We start from the raw sequence: 12836 nt of genomic DNA, 5'->3' as shown, positions 1-12836 counted from the left end.
ATCGTCCCTCCAACAGCAAGAGAGAGAGAGAAGGAGGAAGAGAGCGAGAGAGAGAGGTCAGGAGCAGAACGAGTATTGCTGAGCTCCACAAAATGAGAAAAAGACTGCAGACCATCAGATCATTAGTGGTCTCCCATTTCCTCTCTCTCTCTCTCTCTCTCTCCCTCTCACTGTGTATTCTCTCCATTTCTTTATCCTCCTCCCCTCATCCTCTCCCATTGCTTGTCCTCCCCCACCCCCACCCCCACCCCCACCCCAACCCCCCATCCCACCACCTCCACCCCCTCCAGTGCAGAGCTAATGTGCTGTGTCGGTCCGTTGAGAACAGTCTGCAGCAATGTGCTCTGCTGTATTGGGTCCACCTCTACGTCACAGGAACACAAACACACACACACACACACACACAGAATGTAGGGTGCCATGGCCTCAGTTAGTGGAATACCCTAATCTACCATTCAAACTGATGCACCAAGTCTAGTTTAGTGAGGTTATCCACTCCAGCCTGACTGATGGTAAAATATGTCTAAATCTCCAGCATCATTCTGACTGTATGTTCACCTGTGCGTGTCTGTTGTTGTACTGTTGTTGTTTTTGTGTATACTGGATGTGTTTGAATGGTCACTGACAAACAGATGTTCTTATCCAGACAACGTCAAAGTTGGCACTGCACACACTGGTGCTCATAAGTAAATCACCTGCTGAGTTAGGCCAAGCAAACCGTTAACAGATGTGTGATTAAAGTGACACTCCTGTCATCGCCTGCACTGGCACCATTGAATTTATGGATTCCGGGTTGTCAGTTTGGAGTATGAGTGAAAACACAAAGATGTTATCAAAGAAGTGTTTCACAAATGAATTCTACTCCTAAAAAATGGGTTGTTGGGATCAATTCTTCTGGGAAGCAGCATACAGATGTTACTTCACAAATACTATAGAAAGGCCGAAAAATAAAATACTTTGAAATTGTTTTCATATCAGGTATTTATCAAGGGTTTTTGGGACTATTTAAATTCCCTCCTCTTTGTGAAGTTACTTAATAAGACATTGATTGCATTTTAACTTTTTATTTTCAGCACATACATATGATCTCTGCTTTGTAACACAGCGCAGCGCAGGCTGATGTGTTGTTGCTGTCCATGGTGCTGAAAGTGGATGCAAAGCAGAAAAGAACTGGAGCCCTCTGCTTCCATCACCAGGAGTAGCACTGACACCAGTCCTTCAGTCTGGGAAAATCCTTTTAATATTTGGTTGAAACAGGTTTTTGAGCAGTGGAAATGTGTTTAATCAGCAATCACTCCCCGGGACCAAATAACTGCAATGCATGTGGATTTTTATTGGATTTACAGTAGCTTCGATCAGCATTAGTGGGAATGCAAGACCGGGGTGAGAGTGCTAAGATATTTGTCTGCTTCATTTTTGGCAGCGATGCAAATTCCTGTGTAAATGCCGCTCCAACAATAATCATCATTTGGCCATTAGATGTGAATATTTTTTTAGCAAATCTGGACTGTGCTCATCTGACTCAATTTAACTTAATTGTAATAGCAACGTAAAATCTTGAGTTGAGATTGGATGAGAGACCAAAAGTGAAAACATTCCAAATAGTAACAATTGCAGGGCAGAGATGGGATCATGTGACTGGAGTCGTGTACAGAAACTTCTGTGCCGAGTATGACTGGAGGTCCCAGGGTCAAGATAGAAGATGCCTACAAAGGTGATTGAGAATGACAGAGCTGAGTTCCTGTGGGACTTAGATCCAGACGGACAAACAGGTAGTGGTAAGAGAAGAAGCAGAAGAGACAGTGATAAAAGGCGTGGCAGTACCAAGCAACAGCAAGATAAAGAAGAAGGAACATGAGAAGTTCAAGAAATACCAACAGGGTTCCCAAGTTTTTGAAAATCACCCCAAAATAGACATGGGTCATTGAAAGAAGTTAAGTTGATATTTAGGTAAATGTCCATGTTTGTTACAGCGCCACCTACTGTTTCATGTCCTACATTGCTTGATGTACATAGTCTAGGCCTACGCAGGACAACGTGGAGTCATAATTACTAGCATTGTTGTGGACACTGTTCACTGTCTCTTTCTGCCGTTGACATTAGATTACATGCAGAACAACGAGCGAGTAAAGTTAAGTTAGACAGACCAAATGATGTGATGCCTGGGAAATGGAAAGTCCTTTAAAGAGGAACTAAACCCCTGTTCTGAAGCTGACTCCGCCCAATGCCTGATTTTAAAAATCTACAAAAAGTGGGCAGGGCGTTATCGGTGAGTGGGGGTGGGGTGAGTGAGCACCGCAGGGGGCGTGACGATCAAGTGGCTGTAATTCACTTGCTGTGTTATTTACAGTGGCAGCTTAGAGCTGCATTTAGTGCGAGACACACACATTTCAATAAGTTTACACACTCACACGACACACATGACATTTCCCACGCTGATAAAGTGATAAAAGTCACCACAAATAAATGAATAATCTATGAATCGATGATGCAAAGGCAGATTGCTCTGTACGAGTAAAATAGCAAAACTTCTTTTGAACCCCCTGATTCTGTCGTGGTCTCTTTCACTTCTTGTGGACAGTCCTTATAAGGGCGGCTACTTCAGGCCTCAGGTCTTTTGCCAGCTCAGGAAACAAAGTTTCTGACAGAAAGTGAAGTAAAAATATGTGTGCACCAAAATGTGTAACCTATTTTAAAAAGAGTCGTGAATAAAATGTGTAGTTCTTCAATAAAATATGTCAAATGTGAACAAAATTATTCCTAACACTGGTGGGCAGCAGCTGATGCAGCCTCCACAGTCTGACATCATGCATGCTCGGCTACAACCACTAGTGGTGCTCAAGCCCAGCATATTTTGACTTTTTAACAAATGTAATTTGACTCTTTTGAATCAAACAACGGTGAATAATATGTTATAAAACCAGCTCCTCCTCTAATCCCGCCTGTGACAAACATCTGCTGCCATTTCCTGCACAGCCTCATTTCCCTTTTAACCGGGCATGAGTGATGACTCGCTCACGGTTGTTTGTTGTCGTAAGCAGTCGCACACTCGTGAACGCGGGCTCTCCTTCACTCACTCATTATTCACAAGTGCACACACCCACTTTTACAAACACAGATGTATGCACAAATCCTCAAAGAGACGGACAATGCATCAGCACATGTAAACACACCCACTCAGTTAATGAAGTTAACATGCTGACTAAGGCTGCACAGAGCTCTTTGCAGGATGAGAGTGAAAGACGAGGGCACACGTGCACATACATGCAAAGTCAACCTGCATACATCACTCTTTGTTTTGACATTGCACCAGTACAAGGACGAGTAAAAGTCACCAGAATAACGTAAAGCACTAATAACTTTGTGAAGGTTAGATTAAAGGGAGAATTGTGTTTTTTTAAGTATGGTTCTATAAGGCACTGACACATACAGTAAGTCAGCAATCTTATATACAGCTGACTGCGCTCTGTGAGCACTAAGCAGGCACTCACTGAGAGAAAACATGGCTGCCAGTGGGGGACACCAGGAAAAACATATTTTAATATAAAGCAGTTACATGTAATGGTGCTTTTCCAATACTCGACTCTACGTTGTTTTATACACAACACAAACACACAAACACACAAACACACAAACTAGTGATGGTCATTGTTTTCAGTGCACTGAATCATCATTAGAATCACAGAATCGGTCAGTACTTCCCACATGACCAGAGCACAGTCACTGAACTGAAGTGGTCGTGATTCGGCTTCCAGCAGTGCTGTTACTAAATACACCAGACACCTCTGTTAAATATTGACATTTGAGACATTTCTTTGCTAAATGTTGGGGATTAACGCATGTTTTCAGGATTTTTAAGTCTTTTTGACTGATTAACAGTTCAGCATTGTTCAGTTTGATTCCTGTGTTGGACGTCGTGCTCATGACGACACTCTCTGACCAACCGTTAAGCAATTTTGATTGCAATACACATTTTAAACACTAGATGCATAGCTTGCATTTAGCCCCTTTAAATGTGAATAAATAAAAAAAGATCACGTGTCGCCTGCACACAGGAAGTGATTTGTTTTATGATGAAGGCAACATCAGCATTCTACTAGTAATGGGAGGTGACTGCAAAAATGTTATATTATGACTGAATGCGCTCTGAGGTGCATCAGTATTTACACAGCAATAAGTTCAATTGCATTTTGTTAAAAGAGGTGGGACACACTCTTATTTATTTAAAATCAAACAAAGACCCAAGCGAGAGTCTTTTAGTTTCAACATCAGCTGATTTAAAAACTGCAGGATGCTCAAGACAAGGACCAGCACGATCCGAAGCCACTGGAAAGAACGAGATTACTACGGCTTCCGCTTCTTTTCAGGAGGTTCCACCCATCATCATTTGTCCAGCAGTGCCTCCAGGAATAAAGACCCCCTCACTCAGGTCTGATAGTATTGCAGGACAGACCCTGTTTACACATAAAGGATGCGGCACACAAAGAATGTTACACATGAATGTTGCTGGAAACTGAAGTTTGAGGTCACATTGTAAACTTGACCAAATTCCATATAGAAAATCAGCCTTTTTAGAGCATGAGGACACAGAAGCAGCTGGTCTTCTGCTGCCTTGTTGGTTACGTTTGTGTCACATCATAAGTAAATCTGAATAAGTTATTTGAAATGCCAAAGTTACAAAGAAACACTCACTGATGGAGGTGACAGTGTTTCAACAATGCTGCTTCTCTGTGCTTCGATGTAAAATAATTGTGTTTGTCAGTAGACTCTGGTGCAGGAAGCGAGTATTTCACAGAAGCAACTTCAATCACATGTCACGTAATGATGTGTCGTTCGTGAACGATTCGTTCAATATGAACTAATCTTTTGTATGACTCGGGAGTAATGAGTCGTCTCAGTGAGTGATTTGTTCATTTTCATGCATTACCTTCTTTTCGCCACATGGCAGACAGTTGCATAAGTTCAGTCAGCAGGACAGGAAACAGAAATGATTAGTTCACGACTCACTCAACTGAGCGTCCGTCCTCAGATCACTTGACAGCTACCTAGTCACTGTTGTGCTGTTAAACAACAATGTCAGGGAGGAAACAGGACACAAGTCACTTGTTGTGGTGTGTATTTGCTTTCCTAGGGTTTCATATGGTTTGAATTGCTTGTGGCATTTTGTCAGCTGAAGCAAACCATGTTGCCTTCAGTGTTAAGTGTTTGAGAACCGTGGTCACAAGAGGGCGACAGTGCCACCCGCTGTAAAAATGAACATAATGAGCGAAATGATTCAAAAAAAGATTTGTTCAATTTACTGTCCGAGAGTAAAAGATCCAAGTCAGTGAAAAGAGGTGAACTTCCCAACACTAATGTCACGGGTCACCTGCTGAGGGACTGTATTTTGTTCAAGTGTGTTTACTAACTCTCCTGTCATTGTAGATCTTGCCATCCCCCGTCTGCCCTGCAATCACCGCATTCCCCTCACCTGAGCTTCCCTGCCCACTTCCACACCTGGCCCTCATTATCCTCATCAGTCTCCCTCTCAAATACAACCCATTCTTATTCAGCCTCTGTCAGCTCGTCATGCCTCATGCCCCGCTCTCGTCCTCTGTGCCCCTCAGTTTAGTTTTGATACTTTAAATAAATATGTTTTTTTGACACAATAAGATGTACATTAGATTGCATGAACTTAAATAGGCGTATAATTGACCAGGTGAGCCTTTTATAGCTAAACCTGAAGAGAGACAGGTGGTATAGTGATGACTATATCCAGTTTTTCCATTCAATTGAACTTTTTTTTATTCAATAAAAGAAAAGGCACATTTCCATGTGTCTCCATCCACTGATGTTAAGCGAATATTGGAGTTAGTTTTGCCAAGACGTGGCAAAATATAAAGTCCAGGTCACCACAGAAGACGGGTCAAAAAGTGCAACTTGATGAATTGTGTATTATTGCTGCTTATGTCTATTATTGTAATAATATTATATATAGAGGCAGAACCTTATTTAATCACACCAGAACACCACCTGCAGGTTCTGTGGATCAGTCGCCAGGCCAGCGTGTATTCTTGTTTAATTACGGGATTCTCTTGCATCAACACTCTTAAAGGGACAGTTTGGGTTTTTTAGTGGAGTCACATGAGGTGCTTGTACACAGCGTATTACATACAGCTGATTGTGCTCTCTGTGCCGAGAAGCACCTGGGGGGCGGAATGCGAGTTCAGCAGAAATATGGCTGCGACCGAAAAAAGATTTAAGCCATTTAACAAAAGGCTTGCTTGGTAAAATGTACCTGATCTTAAGTTTATGCTATATTAGGAATATGTTCTCCACATCAAGTTTGTGTCACTTTGTAAACTGCTCACTCTCCCACACTAAAGTCCACAGAGAAAAAACAATGATCGAAAATCAGTGCCTAAAAGAACAAAGCAACAATTAGGACCCAAATACAGGGTTTCAAAAACTGAAAAAGAGTCTCTATTTAAATATAAATACAAAAAGAAAAAACAATCTAAAGCCAGAGGATGTGGGACAAACAACTGAAACACAAGGAGCAGGAAAACTAATAACTTAACATAGTTCAAATCAAACAAGAACAAACTGGACTGAACTGAACAAAAAGACCTGATAAAGACATTGTTTCGCCGATCTGCTGGGTATTGCCTACGAGCGGGTGCATGTGACGACGGGCTCGCAACTGCATGCGCGCATCAGCGAGCGCACGGCTCCGCAGCGCACGGCTCCGCAACGCATCAACAGGTGATCACAATCGCACTCATTAGGAACGCACAGCAGAAACCCCGGAACAAAATAAGGAGTGAGCATTCAGTCAGTAGCTTGCAACGCAACAAACGGCAGCAGAAGAAACGAAAGCTGAATAACCACAGGAGTAAAACACGCATGGAAGCAGAAAGGATCAAGGAGGCTACCGGTAAGCTCGCAGCTCTTTTCCGGACAGAGATGGACTGATGTTGATGCGCTGTGCGCTTATTGTTTGTATAAAAAAGAAATAATTATGTTTATATTAAAATCGCCTGGATTGTTTTAATTTCGGTTAATGGTAATTGAAAATGTCATGATAAATATGTACAATAATCTTGGTTAAAATATAAAATGTCAGGTTGATTAAGGGCAATGGTTCTAAAAAGTGGAACTAGTTTATTTAATTTATTTATACACTATTTGCCTAATTTAAATGTTTGAATTAAATGTGGGAATATTCATTTGAATTGTTTATTTAAATACTGTACTTCAATTGAACTTTATTTATTTAATGAAATTGTTTTATTTTGTATGTTTAAAGGTTTTTCACCTACAACGACCACCACTTCGTTACTGGTCAATAAACTCAAGAAAGAGAGTGAAATCCTGAGTCTGGTCTATTTTCTTCCCTTATCAAGTGTGGGAAACCATGACGTTGAAAAACACTTGGCAGTGAAAAACCGCCTGTGACCAGTGACCAGTGAAGACTCCACCTGCGGCCACAACCGAGAGGGAAAATACTCCACCTAGGGGCCTGGAGGATCGAGCCTGCTGTCTGTCAGCTGAAGGAAACAAAATGGCAAAGTCACTAGATGATCTGAAAGTGGAGAGGACCACAGCTAAGAGACTTTTCTCCCGTCTTGCTAACAGCATTACGAGGACCCACGCAGAGATGTCCATGGAGGAGTTAAAAGAAAACTTCAAGAAGCTCACATTGGAGAGCTCCAGAGTCATGGAGGCGAATGAAGTAATGGAGGCGGCCTACATAGCAGAGTCCGATGTAACTACTGCACAGGAGCTGAGCGACCCATTGAAAGCCGACCTGGAACAAACGGAGCAGCTTTGTGAGCAGAAGACGAAGGAAGTTAAACTCCTCATTCAAAAGACACTCTGGGATGTTTATGGAGAAAAAGAACTGTCCTTAGCTCTACATGTTGCTGAAGTTGAGTGCAAGAATGTCTCCTCCACCCAGCTAGATGTGACTTTGGAAGCATATGAGTTCATGCTGACTCAAAAAGTTGGTGCAGAAGGCAAAAGAAGCGCACCAAAACTGGAACCGCTGGGCTCCGTCTGCAGAGCAAAGAGACTTCAATGCCCGTCTAGGAGAGCTTGAGGTGCACCTTCCCCAGCTGGTGTCGCGGAAGGCCGCCTTCATCAAAGCAGCAAAGATAAAAGTGGACACTGAAGAGGAACCCCCAGGCCGCCGTGCAGTTGCAGCAATAAAGCTAAAAGCCACAGCCCTACCGAAGTTTGCTGGCAACCAGCGAAGCTACTACAGATGGAGGCAAGAATGGGAGGCTCTACAGAAGCAAGGTGAACCGACTGGCTCCAAAGAAGTGAAGAAATTTCAACTGCTTGATAGCCTCGATGAGAAGATGACCAAAGATCTATGCCTGTCAACATACAACTCATCAGACGATATCTTCCAAATCCTGGAGAACCGGTTTGGGAATCAAGCCAACATCGCTCTCGAGATTGTTGAAGAGCTTCAAGCAACCCCGTCAGTCAGGAGTGGTCAGCCAAGAAAGGTCATAGAGCTCATCCAAACTGTGGAAAAAGCCCTTTATGATCTAAGTGAACTGGACAATGCAGATGCCATAAAGAACCCGATGGTGACCAAAGCCATTGAGGGCAAGCTCCCAGAGACTTTAAAAAAAGACTGGCTCACCTATGCTGCTGTTGAAGGAAATGGTGTTAACCGCCACAACCGCTTTGACAAGCTTATCACGTATCTGAAATCACAGAAGTCCATATATGAACAATTAGATCAGTTAAAAGATGTCGTCGAACCCGCCAAGGAGAAGACCAAGTTCCTAAAGCACGCCAGAACAAAAGCTACCAAGTCCAGCAATGAAACAGTAGGCTGCATCATTTGTGGTGACCCAAAGCACAGAAAGAAATTATACTTCTGCAGAAAGTTTAGGACCAACCTCAAGCCATCAGAGAAGAGGGACGCAGCACAACAACTTGGTGCTTGCAAGCGATGCCTTGAAGTCCACAACGACGACTACTGCAAGAAAGCAACTTACCTGTGTGGGAATTCTGAGTGCAAAGACCAACACCATTACCTTCTCTGTCCAGTTGCCAGATCCCAGCTCCAACGAACACCCAAATCAAGTCCAGTGAGAGCCGAGGGCAAAAGATACACAGAGACTCAAGAAAAGTTCCTCTCCAAACTTACACCAGAGCTGGCGCAGCAGTGTCAAGACGCCTTCTGCAATATAGCGTCCAGGGCATACAACTCCACTGCAGCAGAGCGAGGCCTTCTGGAGGAGAACTTCTTAAGCGAGTACCCAGTAATCCTAATGCTCCTCGACGTCACTGCCAACGATGGACAAAAGATCGGGACCCTCATTGACCTGGCATCAGACACGAACTACATAACACACAAAGCTGCGAGCAAGCTGAACCTGAGAAATGAAGACGTGACGCTGGTGGTTTACGGTGTTGGAGGGATGAAGGTGTCGGTCGCAACAAAGCGCTACCTCCTCAGGATACGTGTCAGCACACCAAGAGGGACCCTCAAGTCACATCAACTAATCTGCTATGGACTTGATACAATTGCTGAAGTTCACAGACATGTTCCAGCTGCCAAGTTGCAGAAAATCTTCCCAGATGTTGCTCTCCAAGACCTTGCAAGACCGAGGGAAATACAACTTCTGATCAGCCACAAAGAAGGGCAGCTGGTACCCCAGAAAGTTTGTTCTGTCGGTGACCTGGTGCTCTGGGACGGCCCGCTTGGCAAGACCGTTGGAGGCACGCACCCGGACCTCTTTGAAAAAGTCACCCTAATGGCCCATACGTCAAAGACGCACTTTGCAAGATCCATGAGAACTGCAGCAGTCAAATATACTGAATTCACCTTTAAGGATCCAGTCTCCTGTCAGTCTCCCAAACATCTGACCCAGTCCAATACAGCCACTAGCAGCAGAGACTTCCTGAAGTGGTGGAAATGGGAAAGCATTGGAGCCGCTTGTGAGCCGAGATGCGGAGGATGTTGTTGCGGAAATTGCCAACCCGGAGGGAAAGAAATGACGCTGGCGGAAGAAAGAGAGATGGAGATGGTGAGAGATGGCTTGACATACGTGAACGGAGACCATCACAGCTCTGAACCACACTGGCACACTAAGTATCCATGGACTGAAGATCCAGCATCTATACCGAACAATAAGAGAGCGGTCGAAGCCACATTCTACAGAATGGAGAAGCAGCTGGCGAAGGAACCAGAATGGAAGATGGCCTACGCTTCACAAGTCCATGAAATGCTGAATCGCAAAGCAGCAGTGAAGCTGTCCCAAGAAGTTCTGCAAAGCTGGACTGGGCCAGTGTGGTACATAAGTCACCTGGTCGCACCAAATCCACATTCAGTCTCCACCCCAGTGAGGAACTGGTATCTTTGCTGCCCTTGGTGACATCCGCAAGATGTACAACTCTGTCTGGCTGGAGGAAAGAGAGGTCCACCTGCACCGGTTTCTGTGGCGTGACACTGAAGATGCTGAGATCAAAGATTTTGCCATAACAAGAGTCAACATTGGAGACAAGCCTGCTGGTTGTATAGCCCAAGTCGCCATGCGAGAGACCGCCAACTTGCCTTCGTTCAGCCATTTCAAAGAGGAGAAACGTGTGCTGGAGGAAGACGCCTATGTCGATGATCTTCTGACTTCTCACAATGACCTCAACCACCTGAAGCGTCTCACATCCAACATTGAGCAGATCCATAAAGCAGGAGGATTTTTCATGAAGCCCTGGGTCTACTCGGATCAAAGTGGGAGGAAAGGGAGAAGATGTGAGAAAATGGAGTCAAAGACCATGATTCTGCCGAACCAGCTCACCGAAGAGGATAACAAAGCCCTAGGCCTCGGTTATACCATTGAAGACGACAAGCTACATGTCATGGTTGCAGTGAACTTCTCCAAGAGGAGGAGAAAAATGCGCCTCGGCCAGGACTTACTGAGAGAAGAAGTGAGAGAACAAACCCCAGACCCACTCACTAGAAGAGAACTGTTAAGCCAAGTCTCTGGTCTTTATGATCCACTCGGCCTTGTGGCTCCAGCGAAACAGAAGGGAGCCATCCTGATCCGAAGAGCTTTTCAAGAAGCAAAAGTGATGTACAACATAGAAGACACCTGGGATGCTGCCTTGTCCAAAGAACTCAGAGAAGATGCCATAAAGCTCCTCCAAGAGTATGCTGATCTGAGCCTACTCCGATTCACCAGAGCTCTCACGCCACCAGATCCAGGAGGAAGACCATGTGCCATCACATTCTCTGACGGCAGTGAGCATGCTTATGGCGCTGTGCTGTACCTAAGATGGAGTCGCAACTATGATGTGGTCGTGAGGCTAGTTGAGTCTAAGGCCAAGCTGACTCCTCTTGACCACAAGGGTGACCCTGTGAAGGCAGAGATGTGTGGAGCGGTCTTTGCAGCTCGGCTGAAGAACTACTTCCAGAAACACTGCCGAATCGATGTGGAGAGGTGGTACCATCTTGTCGACAGCCAAACCATCTTGGGCGCAATACAGCGAGAAAGTTATGGCTACCAGACCTTCTTCGCAAACCGAGTTGGCGAAATCCAGAGCAGCACTGACGTTCGAGATTGGTGGTGGATCCCAGGGTCGGTGAACATTGCAGACATCATCACCAGAGGGGCCAGTCCTGATGACCTAACTGAGGAATCCGAGTGGCAGTCGGGTCCGAAGTTCCTTCAGCTTCCTGAGAGTGAGTGGCCGAAAAAATCAGCAAAAGATGTTGCCGCACAAGCAAGAGACAATATCACAAAAATACAGAAGAAAACTTTTGTCGCAGCACTCACCCGAAGTCAACTGAAAGCACAAGATCAAATCACAATCCAGGAGACAGAGTCCAAGTCCAGAAGACCAACGGCAGTAGCAGCAGTCCAAAAGCTATTGGATGAAAAGCGCTTCAGCAGTCTAAGGCAGCTGGTCGGGGCAATAGCATGGACTTGGAGAGCAGTGGAGAGGTTCCTGTGTGCAAAGGTTGGAGATCAAGAAAAGTGGGAGGCAGAACATTCATCTGGCGTCATCACGGCCAAGGAAAGAGAAGATGTCTTCCGGACTCTATGCCTTGCAGCACAAGAGGGCGTACACTTTCCAAACACAACAACTGACAGACTGGTCGTTTACAAGGACCAAGCAAGCAGACTCCTGATGTGTGGTGGCAGGATCCAGACATTCAAAGAGGACGATAGAGCTGTTCCCCTGTTACCTTTCCAGGCCTGGATCTCCACTCTCCTAGCCCGAGAAGCACACAGTGAGGGGCATGAAGGAGTGGCAGGAACTTTGCTGCAGATGCGAAACAAAGCATGGGTCATCAGAGGAAGAATTATTGCCCAAAAAGTCGTTGACAAGTGTATCGTTTGCAAGAAAGCTAAAGCAAGAACCTGTCAGCAAATAATGGGAGACTTACCTGAAGAGAGGACGAATCCGGCTGCACCATTTCAATTCACGTCTGTCGACCTGTTCGGACCATACCTAGTAAAAGATGATGTCAAGAGGAGAGTGAGCATGAAAGTATGGGGCGTACTCTTCTGCTGTATGTCGAGTCGAGCTATCCATGTCGAACTGGCAAACACGCTATCAACAGAGAGCTTTCTTCTTGCTTACCAGAGGTTCACTTCTGTCCGAGGGCATCCTCAAAAGATCTGGTCCGATCCAGGTACGAACTTTATTGGAGCAAAACCTGTCCTGGAAGAGATGTATACTTACCTGAGACAACGACTCACTTGAAGAATATGCTGGCAAGAATGGTACCGACTGGACGTGGAGAATCCTTCCAGCCGATTCACCTCACCGAAATGGCGCTGCTGAAGCTGCTGTAAAGATCACTAAACGAGCTCTCCAAAGTCTTGGTA

Source organism: Solea solea, chromosome 16 (genome assembly GCF_958295425.1).
Source record: "Solea solea chromosome 16, fSolSol10.1, whole genome shotgun sequence".
Classification (NCBI taxonomy): domain Eukaryota; kingdom Metazoa; phylum Chordata; class Actinopteri; order Pleuronectiformes; family Soleidae; genus Solea; species Solea solea.
Note: the sequence above shows the minus strand (reverse complement) of the source record.